The sequence below is a fragment of the Eriocheir sinensis genome, unplaced genomic scaffold (assembly GCF_024679095.1).
Source record: "Eriocheir sinensis breed Jianghai 21 unplaced genomic scaffold, ASM2467909v1 Scaffold889, whole genome shotgun sequence".
NCBI classification, from domain to species: domain Eukaryota; kingdom Metazoa; phylum Arthropoda; class Malacostraca; order Decapoda; family Varunidae; genus Eriocheir; species Eriocheir sinensis.
Window position 1 is genome coordinate 7501 of NW_026112262.1, and position 19051 is coordinate 26551.

Below are 19051 nucleotides of genomic sequence, written 5' to 3' on the forward strand. Positions count from 1 at the left end.
TTCCTCTGTACCATGAACCACTAAAATCCCTCCCAGCAGCAGCTTTCTCCTTCTCCATTCCTTCCTTGTTGGCCTCATTGTCAGGCAAGCACAGTGCAGGGAGGTGCTAAAATATACCCAATCAGATCAGGAGACTCCGGAGATGGTGGTGTTGACGGCTGCATGCTCACTAGATGCCCTGTATTGGGGGGACAGGAGAAGGGAATCACCAGCAAACAAACTGTGAGACAAAGGAGAAAAGGAAACAACTAAGAGAAAGGGAAAGAAAGAAAGGTTACTGACCCAAAAATCTAACAGAAGGGTTTGCACAAGTCCACTCATGAGCTGAATCTTGAGGATAACAATTGTAAAGCATAAAACTACCCCTGAAAATGCCCTGTGAAAGCCTTTTTAATTATATTTCTCAGGTTCAGGGTACAGAGGAAGGGTCACACTACCACCAGGGTCTTAAAACTATCTTTGAAAATGCCCAAAACCTCTACCAAAGCCTTGTCAGATGTGGGTTTCTTCATGTTCAGGGTACATTGAAGGGGTCACACTACCACCGGGGTTCTAAAACTAGCCCTGGATGTGATGTATACAGTGGGTTTAAAACCTTCACACCCACAGTACTGCTTCATTTTCCTCTGTACCATGCAGGGAACCAATCTCCTCCTGGTGCTGAGGGAAATATGTGCTACCTAATATATGGACGTATTTGGCCGCTCATAGAAGGTGCTCAGCTTCTTAGACTGTTTTGTGATCCCAGTGATAATTTTGCATGGCTTCTGCACCTTGAACTGGAGAACCATCCTTGAAAACCCGATTCATTTAATAATATTGGCCTCTACCGTACATACTAATTAAATATCATCCATTCCGTACCAACTGTCATGTCAATCTCAATGCAGCCTGAACCAGTCAGGGCAGTTGTATAGATGTATAGCATAGTCTCAGTTCACCTTCCCAGTGGTGCCTCCTTGCTCCTTGGCGCCTTTCTGAGCATGCTTTGGTTACATGTGCCTTTGTTACCACTAAATCTAGTCTCTGCCTTCCTAACACTGCTGTCAACACGTTGCTGCTCTATGATAAAACAACTGCCTGGCTTGATTTTCTGGTTAAGGTCTATGTTCTTATACATGTCTGGCTCCCATTACAACTATTTTTCAAGGCCTTTGTTACCTCTGGATGTAGTCTCCTTACATGAACTTGCCTTGCTAAAACTGATGTTAAGACTTTAGCATTACTGCTATAAAAAATATAAAAAAACCCAGCTGCGTGCGTATTTATTTTTGGATCAAGGTCCAGATTCTTATGTATCAGGCTCCCATTACGACCATTTCCCAAGGCCACAGAGAAGGTTAGCTGGGTTCCCGTGGGTGGTTTTCCAGCTCAATCACCAGGGTTACAATACAGTCGGGGGCTTCGTGGTGCAGTGGATAGCACACTCGGCTCACAACCAAGAGAGCCCGGGCTCAATTCCCAGGCAACTCCTACTACAAGAGGCTTTTTAAATAGGCATACTTTGGTTCTAATATGTTTAAAAATACTGGCCTAACCCCTAAAGGGCGGGGATGTACCATGAAATCACCACTTTCAAGGCTTCAAAAAATCACTTTCAGCCCTCTCTCAATTGTGCCCACACTGAAAGCTGTTTTGGGAGGAGGACGAGGCTTATGAGGAGTCGAGGTCACTGGCCGTGGACACTCGGGTGCAGAATCAGATGAGGAAGGTACAAAAACCTCTCCTCCTGCCATTGTTACAGTCACAGCATCACTGAGAGTGTCACGAAGGAGTTGTGTGGCAGCCTGGGAGTCACGCTGACCCTTAAATTCCCACGCAGACTGCAGAATTATGTAGGATTAGGCAGACTGCAACAACACATCACTCGCCCTTCACCTGGCAGCCAGAAAATACCATTCACCCACCCTTTAGGGAGTCCCCTGGCACACACCTTTAACAGGGCTTTCGTAGGAGTTTTTGGACATTTCCAGGGGTAGTTTAATGACTGGTGGTAGTTTAACCTTTCCCATGTATCCTGAATCTAAAAGAAACAGCCATTAGAACCTGATTAAACTTCTTTTTGGTCTTTGAAAGTAGTTGTAATGAGAGGCCGAACTGTTTGAGGGCCATAGGGTAGACGGTGGCTGAGTGATTAGTGTGCTGGGCCAGCATTCACCACGCCATGGACAACGTTGATTTGAATCCCCACGCTGTTACCTGGGATTTTCAGTCACCGCTGAGTGGCCTAAGACTACCCACATGTCCTGAAGACAACCCATCAACCCTGACTCTAGAAGAAACCGTCCAAGTGAATCAAGAATGAGTTCCGGGGGGCAGCATGAGCCAAGCATAACTGACGCCACTATAAAAAAAAAGTTACCTGCGCCATGACAGGCTTGGGCCAACCACCAGCTAGGCGCCTACCCTGAAGAAAGCCTACTGGCGCTATAGGCTGAGATGTCAAAAAAATAAAAAATAAAGAAAATATCTTTAAAAAGCCGTCCCAAAGACATTAATTTAACAGGGCCCTGGTGGTAGTTTAACCCTTGCACTGTACCATGAACCGAAAAAACACTCATTAGAACCTGACTGATCTTCGTTTCGGCCTTTGCAAGTAGTTGACGTGAGGGAGCAAAGTGTCCGAGGGCCATATTTTTAAACATTTTGTCGCCAAAGCACACATATTTAGCAAGGCTTTCTTAGTTGTGGGCATTCCAGGGGTAGTTTTATGACTGGTGGTAGTGTGACCCTTCTAATGTACCACAAACCCTAGGAAAACGCTCATTAGAATAGATTAATCTCCTTTACGGCCTTTGAAAGTAGTTAATGTGAGGCGGAACCGTCCGAGAACACTGACCAAATATCAGTTGTACCGTGCCTTTCTATCTGTTCTTATCCATTCATTTAAGACTTCTCTCTTAGGAAGGAAAGCTCAAATACGTACCATGAACCAGCACTTGACACTGGTAGACTCCTCTATGACGTTCCTTTTTCCTCCTCCTCTCATCTTCCTCCAGGTCTCTCCTCTCTTGATGATTGTAGATTCTTCTCCTTCCTCCTCCTCCTCATCTTTCTCTTCTATCTCAGTGTCTGCATTTATCTCTCATTTTAATTTTTCCTCCTCCCAGATGTCCATCTCTCCACCTCATCGTCTCCTCCATATTACCTCTCTCTACCTACCTTTGTTCCTTTTGTATGTAAATCCTTAATTTTTCCTTCTCTCATAGCCTTCCTCCCTCCACACATTCTCTCTCCACCTCTCGTCTCCTCCATTTTACCTCCCTCTACCTGTCTTTCTTCCTCTCGTACGTAAATCCCTCTTGTGTAAATCCTTTTTCTCTGTATATATATTATCCCAGTTATTTCTCTGATTTCATTTCTCCACAGCTTTTAATATATATACGAGGCTTCCGGAAGAGAAACTGTAAGGCACAGTGACCTATTGTTACGTAAATTAGTTTGTTAACATTCCCAGGACAGTTTACGGGACTTCCAGCCCTCCGTACACCCCATATAAGGGTGCTTTTCCCTTGCATTCATTCCTTGTTCTTTTTGTGGGAGGTTTTGTCTGCCTTTCCCAATGCAAACTAGAACATAATAGCTCTGTTAAGATGTAAAGTGCAAGGGAAAAGTGACTCCGTACACTATACACAAGGGTCTATGTTTCTTATGACACTTCTCTGCCGGATGCCTCAAATATTAATCTCTGTATACATATTCTTTTATTTTATCCTCCTTATTATGTCTGCAAGCGCTCTTGTTTTTCCTGCTTGTAATGTTGTCTGTTCATCTTACTGTCTAAGGTGTATATATCTCATAGTAATCTTAAATTTTCTTCAACATAATTGTTCTTTTATTTTCTCATATGTGCAAGCTCTCGTCTTTCCACCCTCTCGTGCTGACCATATTTCTCTCTCTTGTCTAAGGTGTATATATATCTCACAGTAATCTCTCATATATTCATCTCTGTACCATGTTCCTTTATGACTCCCTTGTTGATATAATTGTGTCGCTCCCTCCCTGCTTAAGTGAGGTAAGCGCCATGAGGGTTCATCTTGAGATATCACTTGCCTGGCATAGACCAACTATTCAGGCCTCATCAGACTAAAATTCAAAGATGTTGAGTCGTTATGGTGGATTTAAGTTCATTCTAATGCCTGAGAAAAGCGCAGAAACAGGGTAATCAGTTTCTTGTGCATATGGCTTGTCTCACATGAGCAGGGAGCAACACATTTGTAGGGGTCTGTTGTTCCTTCTCTCTCTCTCCCTCTCTCTCTCGTAACCTTTCTTCTCGTTTGTGATTTTCTCTGATTTTGAGTTGTCTTTTTCTTGATGTCTGTCTGTTGTGTTATGACTTTGTCTTGTAAGGTAATGACTTCCCTTCATTTCTACGGCTTTTTCTTGAACTTTTTTGACCTCGTTACGTATATGCAATCTCTCGAGTTCTCTTATTTTTATAGACGTCTGATTTAGGTCTTGTTTAATGTTCTTGTGTTCCCTTCATTTCCGTTGCTTAACTATTTTGACCTATGTATGCAATCTCTCGTCATTCTCTCCTCTTAAAAAGTTGTTCATCTTCCTCTCTCATAAGCTTATATTTCTAATGTTTCTTTCCTTGTATTAGTTTGTTATACTTATATTATAATATGTTGTTTTTTGTGGTTTAAATTAGTTTCTCCTTGCTTAAATTTTAAAATGATCAAAATAACAAAAAATTCAGTTTTAGACAAAAAATATATGAAAATTGGCTTTAAAATGAACAAAATTTGCCATAACTAGCAGTAAAAATAGCTTGAAAATCTGTACTAAGTCCATTATACTTCTTCTGGCGTCCGGAGATTTAGCACAATGGTTATTTGTAAAATAAAACACAAGATACGTCCCTGAACTTTATTTTCACGAGATAGAAAGTTCACATCTCGCTAGCTAATACATAAGAATCCATGGCAGTCTTCAGAGTTGAATGATTCTTTTCCCTCGGCAGAATTGAACAGCTGAATGGACTCCATCTCTTGAGGGGCGGCTTCGTATCCCAGCGTGATCTCCTGCAAGGCATCCCAGCACACACCACATGCTCTGGAGGGGGAGAGAACGTCAAGATGAATCGGCCTTGTCTTGGAGGAAATGTACTCTGTTTTGACTTTGCTCTCAATAAACATAGACCCTAAGATTTTTTTTTTTTTTTTAAATTATAAAACACCCGAACAGTTTGCAATCTTTCTCCGGAGAGGCTTTGAAGTATAATTGACTTAGGGACAAATTTAAGGTTAAAATTTCCTACTATTTTTTGCTTATTTCTGGCCAAAAGAGGCATATTTTAGATGAATTTCTGGAATATTCAAGCTATGTAACAGAAAATATATTAAGCATATAAAACAATTAATATAAAGACAGGGCAACATTAGCAGACAATTCAAAAGCCAAGATGAAGGGATGGTCTAAGTGAGCACAAAAGCCAAGAGGAACAGATGTAGAAATAATGAGGACAGAATAATTAATGAAACTGAATTGAAAACATCCATGTATATTGTATACAAAAACGAAGGAGAAATCTAACAAAAGACGTCATAATCTGAGACCAAAGCCAATATTACCCAGAGTCCAGCCGAGAGGGGCATAAGGGACCTTGTATATATTATAAGCAAGGTTCGGAAGTCTTGAAATGTGTTCTGGGAGGGAAACTTAACCCATAATTTACTGAATAATTGGTCATTTAATCCCTCTTATCAGGACACACTGAGGAGGAATGCATTGATGGTCATAACATGGAACGATTATATGTATAGAGAGGAGAGAAAGTGAGGAGGAGGAGAATATGAAATGAAGAGAAGTAAAAGGGAAGAGACAAAGATATAGAGGAAGACAAGAGAAGGAATATCTATCAGGGAGGAGGAAAAAATAAGATACGAGGGAGAGGAAGGGGCAGAAATGGCAGTAGAAGGGAGGAAGGATGAACAGCAGGAGGGAAGAGTCACCACAGCCCGGCCGACCCCATAAGGTACAGTATAAAGACCCTTGTTAACGAGAGGAAAAAAATCAATGAAATTACAAGGAAATTAGTGATGAGAACATAATACAGAAAGATTATTGTTATGTGGATTATTCTGACCTCTGCTGGGACGTGCAGGCCTATATAATTATTAATCACGGCACTGCCTTCACACACACCTATATATAACTAACTAATGAATGAGCTAATTGATTAACTACGTGTGATGACTGCTTACTAACTAACTAATGACTCAATAAACTAATTAACTAATGAATGAACTAATAAATGAACTAATTGATTAACTACATGCGATGACTGCTTACTAACTAATGACTCAATAAACTAATTAACTAATGGATGAACTAATTAACTAGCTAACTGACTAACAGGGGGCTACCGTAACTCAATACAAGCCTAGGTCAGTATTCATACATGTTTCCGCCTATCTCATCAACTGTTTCCAAAAGCCGAGAAGATGAGTGAAGTTCTACAGAGTGTTATTGTAAGTTCATGGTACAGAAAAATGGTCACATTACCACCAGGGTCATTAAATTAGCCCTGGAAATGCCCTAAACTCCTACGAAAACCATGTCAAATGTGTGTTTCTGAGGTTCACGGTTCAGAAGAAGGGTCACACTATCACCAGGGTCATCAAATTAGCCCTGGAAATGCCCTAAAATCCTACAAAAACCATGTCAAATGTGTGTTACTTAGGTTCATGGTACAGAAGAAGGGTCAAACTACCACCAGGGTCATAAAACTACCCCTGAAAGTAACCAGAAATCTTATGAAAGCCGTGTCAAATGCATGTTTTTTGAGTAAACTGCCCCTGGCCAAAAAATTTTCACTTATCCCCAGACTGAAATGAACGTGGAGCCTCTGAGCCTTTGGCCTAAACCTTTTCGGTGTGACCAGCGATAGTCTCAGTATCCTCAGTGTTGTTCGTTTAGGCAAAACACTTACATCATACGTTTGGAGTTTTATGTGTTCACTGCCGTCTGAGTCCTTTAGGATTGGTCCAACCTGCTATACAATAAGGTGGTTACAAGGGAGATCTTTTAAGGCCATGGATAAACCTGTGCGCCTTGCTTCTCCCCGGGCAAGAGCTCTTTCCATGGTGTCTGTGTCTGCCAGCGACACCACACCATTCCAAGATAACACAACGAAGCAAACTCAGGTTTACGGGGGAGGGAAAAGTGTCAGTGTGATAGTAGGGAGTCACGAAAACCCTCAGTGAACCACAATGCACAGTCCCATACATATCAGTCCCTAATGCCACCGTGGGTTGCGACGTCTGCCTGGAAGGGCCTATAGTCAAACCATTTCAAATAGTCCATTTTGCATTTACTTCCTTGGGTCCTTTCCTCCCTCTGCTCTGCCACACAGTCCCAACACCTATTTTTCCCTCTCATATGTTGCCTATAGATAAGATAGGAGAGGAAGGGAATCTGAATCAAATGCCCAAAAGGACTATTTGAAATTATTATACTATAGCTGTTTGATCCTTATTCTGTACCGTGAACTAAAAACACACATTTGGCAAGGCTTTCATGGGGGTTTTGTTTATTTCCAGGGGTAGTTGTGTGACCCTGGTGGTAGTCTGATCCTTCCTCTGTATCATGAACCTAAAAACACAGATTTGGTAAGGCTTTCGTGGGAGTTTTGAACATTTCCAGGGGTAGTTTTACGACCCTGGTGCTAGTTTGACCCTTCCTCAGTAGCATGAACCTAAAGAACACTCACTGGAACCTGACTGACTCCCTCTTTGACCTTTAGAAATAGCTGATGTGAGAAGTGAAAGAGTATACCAGCCTAATTCATGATGAAATTAGTGTCAATGCAGACCCCACAAGACAGGCGCAAAGTCATCATTATCTTTAATGGTGAAGGCCTCAGTTATCGCCAAATAGCACAGCCAATTGGTGTGTCCATCTCTAACGTAGCACGATGAATGGGTCTGCAGATATGTGGCCACAGGCTCCACTAGTGACAGGCCTCAAAGCAGACTTAACAGAGTAATTACCATAGGGGTGCATACCCTCATTACCAAATAAATACTTCCCATCCTCATATATTGTATATATGTAACCATAATGATGCAGTATGTGGTTTACGTATTAATTCTGGCATATAATTCTGTATAATTTTACTGGCAATTATGCTTCTAAACTACCACCTGGCACTATCATTCCCTCAACTGAATAGGAATGAGGTCAGCCACAGCATTTAAACTGCCTGACAATGGTCCCCAAGCACACACACATTCATCATGGCTTTAGTAGGAGTTGTGGGCTTTTCCATGGGTGGTATCTTGACCCTGGTGGGAGTCTGACAAGACTCTGTATCATTAACTCAAGAAATACTCCTGAGAACACATTTTGCCTTTTTTTTGGCATTTAAGAATAACTGATGTGAGAGTCTGAAGAGTCCAAGAATAGCGATCAATGTCCTGAGTGGAGTGGCTTACATAATAATTGAATCCACACCACAGTCTCATAATAATTGTCAATAATTTATGTAATGCATTGATGACCTTTTGTCAGTGACTCAGAGCTGAGTTAGTTAGCACCAGAATGGCATCTTGTAGACGAACAACCACCCTTGTGGTGAAGAATTATCACCCCAACCAATTATTATAGTACGCTTACGTCAACGATATATTTCCAGCACAGAATATGAGCAATGCATTATCTAGATCAAGCGTCAAGGCTCATCAGTGCACATGTGATCCTGAGTCACTGGCACCTCACTCCTTCGTTGAGTATGAGTACACAGGGCTAACACGTTCTACACAGGGAGAAGTGTCTCACAATTGTTGGTCTGTGTATCTCAGAATGGCTGGGATGCTTACAGTGTTGGAGAAGGTTTTGGTGAGTGTATCTAAGGGAGCTTCACCCTGCCTGCCTGTTTGAGGTGGCCATGTCTACCTGGTGGTCCCAGTGTGGCGTTGAGTCTCGCCCCTGATTTGGTTTGTCCCATCCTGATTTGCACATGACAGAAGCCAAATTTTAACTATGACTGAGTAACTAAGTGTGAAGAAGTACCAAGGAGGACCTAAAAAGCGATGCAAAGTGGAACAGGTCAAAAGAATAAGCGGAGGTATTGTTGACATTCTAGTTATATACATACATACATACATACATCATCACTTACTTTAATAAAAATATAAATAACATTGTAAACAAAGCCCGGACAAACCAAATCAGGTGGATGAGGCTTAACGCCATACCGAGGCACAGCTACATGGCCAGCAGCTGTGCCTTTGCTATCTATTAACCCGGTAGCAGCAACGGGACAAATTTGTGGCTTTACCACGTACCAGCGATGGGCCAAATTCTTGCCATGATATAAATCCCCCTAAATAGATGATGCGTAAACTGATCACAAATGCATTGACACATATTATGAAATGGTTTGTGTGAGATGATTTTTTCTCATTATTCTCGCTTAGAGGGAGCGGCCTTTAAGAACCATGATCCCCGCAGCTACCACCGGGTTAATGCCTTAGCCACGCCACACCACCCATCAGATCCAGCCATGCTAAACACCACACCCCACATCAGACCTGCCACACCCAGCCACACCACACCCCATATCTACACCACCCAGTCAGGCCACACCACACCCCATATCAGACCGTGATAAACCACACCACACTGCATCACACCCAGCCACACCACACCCCATATCTACACCACCCAGTCAAGCCACACCACACCCCATATCAGATCATGATAAATCACACCCAGCCACACCACACCCCATATCTACACCACCCAGTCAAGCCACACCACACCCCATATCAGATCATGATAAATCACACCCAGCCACACCACACCCCATATCTACACCACCCAGTCAGGCCACACCACACCCCATATCTACACCACCCAGTCAGGCCACACCACACCCCATATCAGACCGTGATAAACCACACCACACTGCATCACACCCAGCCACACCACACCCCATATCTACACCACCCAGTCAGGCCACACCACACCCCATATCAGACCATGATAAACCACACCACACTGCATCACACCCAGCCACACCACACCCCATATCTACACCACCCAGTCAAGCCACACCACACCCCATATCAGATCATGATAAGCCACACCAGCAACATCACACCACACCTCATAATAGATCCTAGCACACCACACATCACACCACATCCCCCATCACAGCCAGGAACATCAAACCACATAGCGCACCCAGCCACACCAGAGCCCACACACCATCAGGCCACACCCTTCACACCATGTTACACTAAACGTCACAGCTATATTAATACCCTATATCACTTGGCACTTACATATAGCAGTCAGTGACACTCTATTGCATTAGTCTTCCATTATGAACCATCTTGGTTGAGTAGATTATCTCACTATATACAAAAACTATGGTTAGTCTACTCCTGAAAACTTTCTCTCTCTCTGTCTCTCTCTCTCACACACACACACACACACACACACAATCCTCTAGGGCAGGGGTCGGCAAGCTTCACAGTGCCAGGCAGGGGTAGAGACAGCTTCTAGGTGCACTGGAGTGCCAAGGAGAACCCAAAAGTGACTGTACAAAAACTTTATAGATAATTATCAGGCACACATTGACTAGATTACAAGAAATTTATTGAAAACCATGCACATCAGTGAGTGCAGACAACAGTTTTATCATATTAGTGGGATGGTTGGTGCCACGGAGAGGTGACTCAATGTCTGGATTGACTGATGAGGTGGTCACTCAGCTGGGAGCGTATGTGAGACTTTGTATATTTCATTTTTGAAAAGAGTTGTTCACAACATTGCCAAACATGGCAACGATGCGTTTTACATGCTTAATGTATTTGAGAGAAGAGAGTATAATTTCACGGAAGAAGAGGTGCGGTACCTTGCCTTCTGCTCCTCATTACACAAAGTTGCGGGCCAGATTGTTATACACATATCAAGCAGGGTGACGGACCATGAGTTCCGTCTCTGGCCCGTGGGTTGGAGGTTGCACAAGCTTTCCATATTTTTGATCACCCCACAACACTTACATATCTTTTTCTCTTTAAAATATTTTAACATGGGAAATGGTGTGTGTACGGAAAGCATAAGACAGTAAAAGTAATGAACAGTGTGTGTGCGTGTGTGTGGTGTGTGTGTGTGTGGTGTGTGTGTGTGTGGTGTGTGTGTGTGGTGTGTGTGTGTGTGTGTGTGTGTGTGTGTGTGTGTGTGTGTGTGTGTGTGTGTGTGTGTGTGTGTGTGTGTGTGTGTGTGTGTGTGTGTGTGTGTGTGTGTGTGTGTGTGTGTGTGTGTGTGTGTGTGTGTGTGTGTGTGTGTGTGTGTGTGTGTGTGTGTGTGTGTGTGGTGTGTGTGTGTGTGTGTGTGTGTGTGGTGTGTGTGTGTGGTGTGTGTGTGTGTGTGTGTTGCTCCTCGGTTGCGTCTTATCCAAGAGCCATCTGGCATATGAAAGTATGGAAAATTTACTTCAAAGTAAATTAGTGAAATTGATAGACCAGAAATGTGGAAAGTGTTTAACTCGGATGGAAACTGCGGCAGTGAAGTGTGATCAGTGTGGTAGCTTGTTTCATGTTAAGTGTACTGGACTGCCGATACATATAGCTGTGAAATATTTCACTTCAAGAATCACATATACGTGAAATTTGCGTGGAAAGTAGAACTGAGGGATATGAAGAAGTGGCGAAACTACTGAGTGGAGGGGATGATAGTCAGGCACGAGGTCGGGGGGCTGATGACGTCATGACCGGCCAAGGCGGAGGTTTCCCTACCTCTTCAAAAGATTATGATCTTGTTACTAACTTGGTTGTTGGTATGAAAGATTTAAAAATGGAATTGACTAAATTGCAACAAAGGATGAATGAGATGCAGGGAGCGAACCTTCGGGCAAGTGTGGAGGCAGCATTGCCTGTTTTGGCTGCAGGGGTAACAACGGCAGTTGAAGAGGCGGTTTCAGCTCAAACCGGTCGTGAGATTGATGATGATGGTGGCGGTGCACGGTGGGCAGAGGTAGTGTCAAGAGGCAGGAAGAGGAAAGAAGGACAGAAAACAAGAACTTGCTTATTCTTAAGGCGGGAGGTAATGAGAAAGCGGTTGATATGAAGAAAAAAGTAGAGGAGGTTTTGTCTGATGTTCAGATACTGGATTCGAAGCTCACATGGAAGGGAAACATTGTGATGAACTTTGAGTCTGAGGAGAGTCGAACTGAGGCACAGAATAAGTTGCACGGTGTTGATAATCTGAATGTTTCATGTGGGAGGCGTCTGAACCCAAAGATTATGATCTGCAATGTTGCTCAGGTGGAGGATGGTGATTCAATCATTGAGACAGTTATTGAGAGAAATGATCTGAGCATGATTGATGGAGTGAAGGATAAGATGAGTGTTATCTTCCATAAACCTGCTGCTGGAGGGACTGTTCACTATGTGCTGAAATGTGATCCAGAGGTTCGTGCTTTCATTCATAGGAAAAATGACAATTTAAAGATGAAGTGGGGTGTGTATCAGGTGCGTGATTGCTACCATGCATTGATGTGCTACCACTGCTTGAAGTTTGGCCACAAGATGGGGAATTGCCAGGCCAAGGCCAACGGTCAGGCTCCTCATTGTTACAAGTGTGCTGGTGAACATGAGGGGCGCACATGTCGGTCTGATGTGAGGAAGTGCTTGAACTGCAATATGGCAAAACGTCGGGATGATCACGGAGTGAGCAGTCTATCTTGTCCTATTTTTGCCGCCGAAATAAATAGGATTAGACTCAGCACTGACCATGGCTTCTGATATGCAAAGGATTAAGTGTGGACTATTGAATGTGCAGTCGGCAAGAAACAAGACTTTTGAAATAAGGGAAATTATCAATAGTCAACAACTTGATTTTTATGCTATTACTGAGACTTGGCTGACGGACTTTGACTCTGCAGTGATGAAGGAAATGACTCCTGTGACTCATTCTTTCTTGCACAATTCAAGGAGAGACGGTCGTGGGGGTGGTGTGGGGTTGTTCGTCTCCAATGCTATGAAGAAAGTAAAGAAGTGTGAGCCCCCATCTTATAACAGCTTCGAACTGTTGCAAGTTGAGTGTGACACAAATGGGAATAAACTGACAATTATAACAGTGTACAGGCCACCATCTACTAGCCTCAGCTTGTTTATAGAGGAGTTTGGACTATACTTAGAAACTATTGATATGGTGTCCATGAATATTATAGTGTGGGGTGATTTCAATCTTTGGCTGGATGATCCTGAGGCTCGCTATGTGCAACATTTTATTGATATGATATCAGTGTTCAATCTCGCCAATGTTGTGGATCGACCTACATCGATTTGTGGACATATCATTGATTTGGTGTTGATTGATAGATCAGGTGAACTGGTACGTGAGCTTCATGTGGATGACTTATGCTCCCTTTCCCCGGTACATAAATTTGTGTCTTTTAGTATATCCTTGAAACTCAACAGAAAACAGTTTAAGCAAATTAACTTTCGTTCTACAAGGAATTTGAACTGTGACACGTTATTAAAACAGATGTGTGACAGAATTATGGAACGCTATGGTGAATTATGTAATCATGGGTCAGTAATTGAGTGTCATCTATGTTTATATAGTATTTACAATGCTGTGATGAAAGAGGAATACGAAAATATGTGTCCTGCAGTAGAGAAGAGAATAGAAGTGAAAGATAATGCCCCATGGTACAATGAAGAGATCAGAAGAGCGAAAACTATCAAAAAAAGGAAGGAGAGGCTGTGGCGAAGGCACCGGACTGAGGAACGTAGAGTGGAATTTACTCGGGCACGCAACTATGTCAAAAGGCTCATTGAGATAAGAAAACGTAATTTTTATAAAGAGAGAACTGAACAGGCTGGACCAAATATACATAAACTTTACAAGATACTGGATGATCTGACCGGAAATAAGAAGAAACAGAAATTGCCAGAAGGATATGTTGACAGTGAGTTAGCTAATGAATTTCTACAGTTTTTCGAGAACAAGATAAGAAGAATTGTTTCGGCATTCAGTCGTAGTGATAGCGTTGTGTCTGGGAATGAACACATCTCTGAACCAGAAGTGAAATTAACTGTGTTTCAAACTGTTACTGAGTCAACTGTTAAGGATGTGATAAGGAGAGCAAAATACACCCATTGTGCTAATGATCCAATGCCAATTAGCATATTTGATGGCAACGTGAATTTCGGCAGGCTGATAACTATTATGACAAAGATGGTGAACGCAAGTATATCTGAAGGAGTGTTCCCTAACTCAGAAAAGCAGGCCATTATTAAGCCTATATTGAAGGGAGATCTAGACCCACAGTTGCTTTCTTCGTTTCGCCCTGTGTCGAACTTGACATTTCAGTCTAAAGTTTTGGAAAGTGTTCTTCTTATACAGCTGACAGACCACCTGAACAAGGTTGGTGCGATTCATGACAATCAGTCGGCATATCGTAATTTATATTCCACTGAGACAGCTCTGTGCACTGTTGTGAGTGACATGCGTGTGCTTATGGATGGAGGAGAATGTGGATTGTTGCTTTTATTGGACTTGAGTGCGGCGTTTGATACAGTGGTGCACGATACGCTATTGGAAATTTGTGAACATAATGGTATTGAACGTAGTGCTCTCTCATATCTCAAGAGCTACCTAGAAGGTCGAACCTATTGTGTACAGATAGGAGATGAGTTTTCAGACTCATTGCCTTTGAGGAGAGGAGTTCCGCAAGGGAGCGTATTGGGGCCGGTGCTGTTTTGTTTGTATACTGCGGATTTGTCTGTGGTACTCGAGAGGTATGGAGTGAAATTTAAATTGTATGCTGACGACACGCAATTCTACCTGTCAGTGACAAATATACAAGAAGCTGAAGCTCATCTGGGTGCCATACTGGAAGACATTAGACAATGGATGGAGTCAAGGCAATTAAGACTAAATGAGGATAAGACGGAGTGCTTGTTTGTTGGCCGTGAGATTGATTATGGGAGGCTTGGGGTTCAGTCGTTGACAGTGAATAATATAGACATTCCGATGAGCAAATGTGTGAAAAACCTCGGTGTGTTGCTTGATAGTGAGCTTATGATGAGAGACCAGATAAAACACATAGTGCAAGTAGCTGGTTATCATTTGAAAAACTTGGCGTTTGTGAGGAAATATCTGGACGAGAATATAATGAAGAAACTTGTTCATAATCATGTGATGAGTAAATTGGACTACTGCAACTCAATTTATTATGGTTTGCCAAATTACTTATTGAAAAAGCTCCAATTAATCATGAACAGAGCTGCACGGTTGATTAAAGGACGGTCTAGAAGGGAGAGGATAACTCCTGCGTTAATACAGTTACACTGGCTCCCGATCAAGGCACGCATCATTTATAAGCAGTGTGTAATGGTGTACCAGGCACTTAAGTATGGGAAGCCTAATTACATATGTGATATGCTTGTGAGTTTCCGAGTGGATACAGACATTGCGTTGAGACACAGCACTGAAGTGGACAGACTACTGGAACCGAGGTTTCATAGAGAGGCTGGGCGAAGAGCATTTATGAATAGTGCTCCTCGTCTCTACAATGGTCTTCCTGCCAATATCAAGACGTCAGAAAACATCAGCATCTTCAAAAGGAGACTGAAGACACATCTTTTCACGGTCTCATATGATTTGAGGAGTGAAACGATTACACCAGAATTTCAACTATAGATATTCAACGTGGGGGGCTTGGAGAGCCGTCATTGGCTGAAAGCCCCTAGAAGCCATCACCTAAGTAACCTAAGTAAGTGTGTGTGGTGTGTGTGTGTGTGTGTGTGTGTGTGTGTGTGTGTGTGTGTGTGTGTGTGTGTGTGTGTGTGTGTGTGTGTGTGTGTGTGTGTGTGTGTGTGTGTGTGTGTGTGTGTGTGTGTGTGTGTGTGTGTGTGTGTGTGTGTGTGTGTGTGTGTGTGTGTGTGTGTGTGTGTGTGTGTGTGTGTGTGTGTGTGTGTGTGGTGTGTGTGTGTGTGGTGTGTGTGTGTGTGTGTGTGTGTGTGTGTGTGTGTGTGTGTGTGTGTGTGTGTGTGTGTGTGTGTGTGTGTGTGTGTGTGTGTGTGTGTGTGTGTGTGTGTGTGTGTGTGTGTGTGTGTGTGTGTGTGTGTGTGTGTGTGTGTGTGTGTGTGGTGTGTGTGTGTGTGTGTGTGTGTGGTGTGTGTGTGTGTGTGTGTGTGTGTGTGTGTGTGTGTGTGGTGTGTGTGTGTGTGGTGTGTGTGTGTGTGTGTGTGTGTGTGTGTGTGTGTGTGTGTGTGTGTGTGTGTGTGGTGTGTGTGTGTGTGTGTGGTGTGTGTGTGTGTGTGTGTGTGTGTGTGTGTGTGTGTGTGTGTGTGTGTGTGTGTGTGGTGTGTGTGTGTGTGTGTGTGTGTGTGTGTGTGTGGTGTGTGTGTGTGTGTGTGTGTGTGTGGTGTGTGTGTGTGTGTGTGTGTGTGTGTGTGTGTGTGTGTGTGTGTGTGTGTGTGTGTGTGTGTGTGTGTGTGTGTGTGTGTGTGTGTGTGTGTGTGTGTGTGTGTGTGTGTGTGTGTGGTGTGTGTGTGTGTGTGTGTGTGTGTGTGTGTGTGTGTGTGTGTGTGTGTGTGTGTGTGTGTGTGTGTGTGTGTGTGTGTGTGTGTGTGTGTGTGTGTGTGGTGTGTGTGTGTGTGTGTGTGTGTGTGTGTGTGTGTGTGTGTGTGTGTGTGTGTGTGTGTGTGTGTGTGTGTGTGTGTGTGTGTGTGTGTGTGTGTGTGTGTGTTTGTTTGTGTGTGTGTGTGTGTGTGTGTGTGTGTGTGTGTGTGTGTGTGTGTGTGTGTGTGTGTGTGTGTGTGTGTGTGTGTGTGTGTGTGTGTGTGTGTGTGTGTGTGTGTGTGTGTGTGTGTGTGTGTGTGTGTGTGTGTGTGTGTGTGTGTGTGTGTGTGTGTGTGTGTGTGTGTGTGTGTGTGGTGTGTGTGTGTGTGTGTGTGTGTGGTGTGTGTGTGTGTGTGTGTGTGTGTGTGTGTGTGTGTGTGTGTGTGTGTGTGTGTGTGTGTGTGTGTGTGTGTGTGTGTGTGTGTGTGTGTGGTGTGTGTGTGTGTGTGAGCTCAAGGGCAAAAGAAGGAAACAATAGTGAAAGAAAGCCTGCAACTCACTGCTCCTATAGAAAAGCATTCAGAGAAGTGGCCAAGATAGGTCAATTTCGAGAGAAGAGGTGTCCTGATACCCTCCTCTTGAAAGAGTTCAAGTCATAGGCAGGAGGAAATACAGATGAAGGAAGATTGTTCCAGAGTTTACCAGTGTGAGGGATGAAAGAGTGAAGATGCTGGTTAACTCTTGCATAAGGGATTTGGACAGTAAATGGATGAGCTAAAGTAGAAAGTCGAGTGGAGTGGGGCCACAGGATGGGGGGAGGAATGCAGTTAGCAAGTTCAGAAGAGCAGTCAGCATGAAAATATTGATAGAAGATAGAGAAGCAACATGATGACGGAATTTAAGAGGTAGAAGACTATCAGTGAGAGGGGAGTAGATGAGACGAAGAGCCTTAGACTCCACTCTGTCCAAGAGAGCTGTGTGAGTGGAGCCTCCCCACATGAGATCCATACTCCATATGAGGGCAGACAAGGCCCCTGTATATGGATAGCAACTGTGTAAGGGAGTGGAACTGGCGGAGACGATACAGAACACCCATCCTCGAGGAAGCTGATTTAGTGAAAGAGATGTGAAGTTTCCAGTTAAGGATGTTTAGTGTTGAAGAAGGTGACAGGTGAGTGTTGTCAAAGATTAGGGGATGTCATTTCAGGATAATTTTAGCCGAGGCTCAACTTTTGGTCTCACCTGTAGTTTGTTCTTCACATCCTGGGTGACTGAAGATGATGGAGCAGTCAGGCTCCCCAGGGCTGATCAGGCTGACTGGAGGTGGACTGCAGAGGAGAGGAGGGAGGGATGGGTTGTTCGGATGGGACGGGAGGCTTTGGGAGGGGAGAATGTGGCTGGCACTGAGGGGAGGAGGGAGGGATGGGTTGTTGGGATGGGACGAGAGACTCTGGGAGGGGAGAATGTGGCTGGCACTGAGGAGAGGAGGGAGGGATGGGTTGTTGGGATGGGACGGGAGACTCTGGGAGGGGAGAATGTGGCTGGCACTGAGGGGAGGAGGGAGGGATGGGTTGTTGGGATGGGACGAGAGACTCTGGGAGGGGAGAATGTGGCTGGCACTGAGAGGAGGAGGGAGGGATGGGTTGTTGGGATGGGACGGGAGACTCTGGGGGGGGAATATGTGGCTGACCGCTCTTCTGAACTTGCTAACTGCATCCCTCTCCCCCCTCCCACGCCCTCACCACACTCGACTTTCTACTCAAGCTCATCCCTTTACTGTCAAACCCCTTACACACGAGTTAACCAGCATCGTCACTCTTTCATCCCTCACATTGGTAATCTCTGGAACAATCTTCCTTCATCTGTGTTTCCTCCTGCTTATGACTTGAACTCTTTCAAGAGGAGGGTATCGGGACACCTCTCCTCCCGAAATTGACCTCTCTTTTGGCCACCCCTCTGAACGCTTTTCTATAGGGGCAGTGAGTTGTGGGCTTTCTTTCATTACTATCTCCTTTTTTTGCCCTTGAGCCGTTTCCTTTGCTGTAGAAAAAAAATCCCAATGCGGATTTCTTCCCCTTTAGGACTCATTTGAAGGGAGGAGAACATACAGCAACAAGACACAAGGAGCAGGTTCACAGGAAACAAAGAAGTTCAGCCAGCTCTCACACTTGGAGCTGAAGAAGAAAGATCTTGCCGATTGGTATAAGGAGAATGAATTCTTATACAACAGTGAGAAGGCTGACTTTAAAAACCAAAATAAAAAGCAAGAGCCTTTCAAGTAAAGGCTGAACAGCTGTGCATCTGCAAACCAAGATCAACTCTGAGAGATAGAGTCGGGAGGAAAAAAAAACAAGCCCTCTGGTGGTCTCACACACAGGGAGATGTGTATCATGAAGAACTATGGCTTCATTGCCAAGTACATTCACGAGGAAGGTCGCAGAAGGCAAGTGGCCAAGCACTGCCCACCAAGTGAAGAATATGGCTGCTGAAACATGGCTCATGAAACAGCAGCCATCAA

At 43.9% G+C, this 19051-nt stretch overlaps 2 long non-coding RNA genes across 2 annotated transcripts in view; one reads left to right on the forward strand and one right to left on the reverse strand.

Moving 5' to 3' along the window:
• The window catches only part of LOC126994832 (uncharacterized), an 11860-nt gene extending 6708 nt beyond the window's left edge, over positions 1 to 5152 (forward strand). The window contains exon 2 of the long non-coding RNA XR_007749646.1: positions 4967 to 5152. This is a non-coding gene — a long non-coding RNA (uncharacterized LOC126994832). The remainder of the gene's footprint in view (positions 1 to 4966) is intronic.
• On the reverse strand, positions 4859 to 18315 carry LOC126994831 (uncharacterized). Its single transcript, XR_007749645.1, has 2 exons — positions 17776 to 18315; positions 4859 to 5058 (listed from the first exon to the last, which is right to left on the reverse strand). It is a non-coding gene; the product is annotated as an uncharacterized LOC126994831 (long non-coding RNA).
• Between the last annotated feature and the right edge of the window lie 736 nt (positions 18316 to 19051).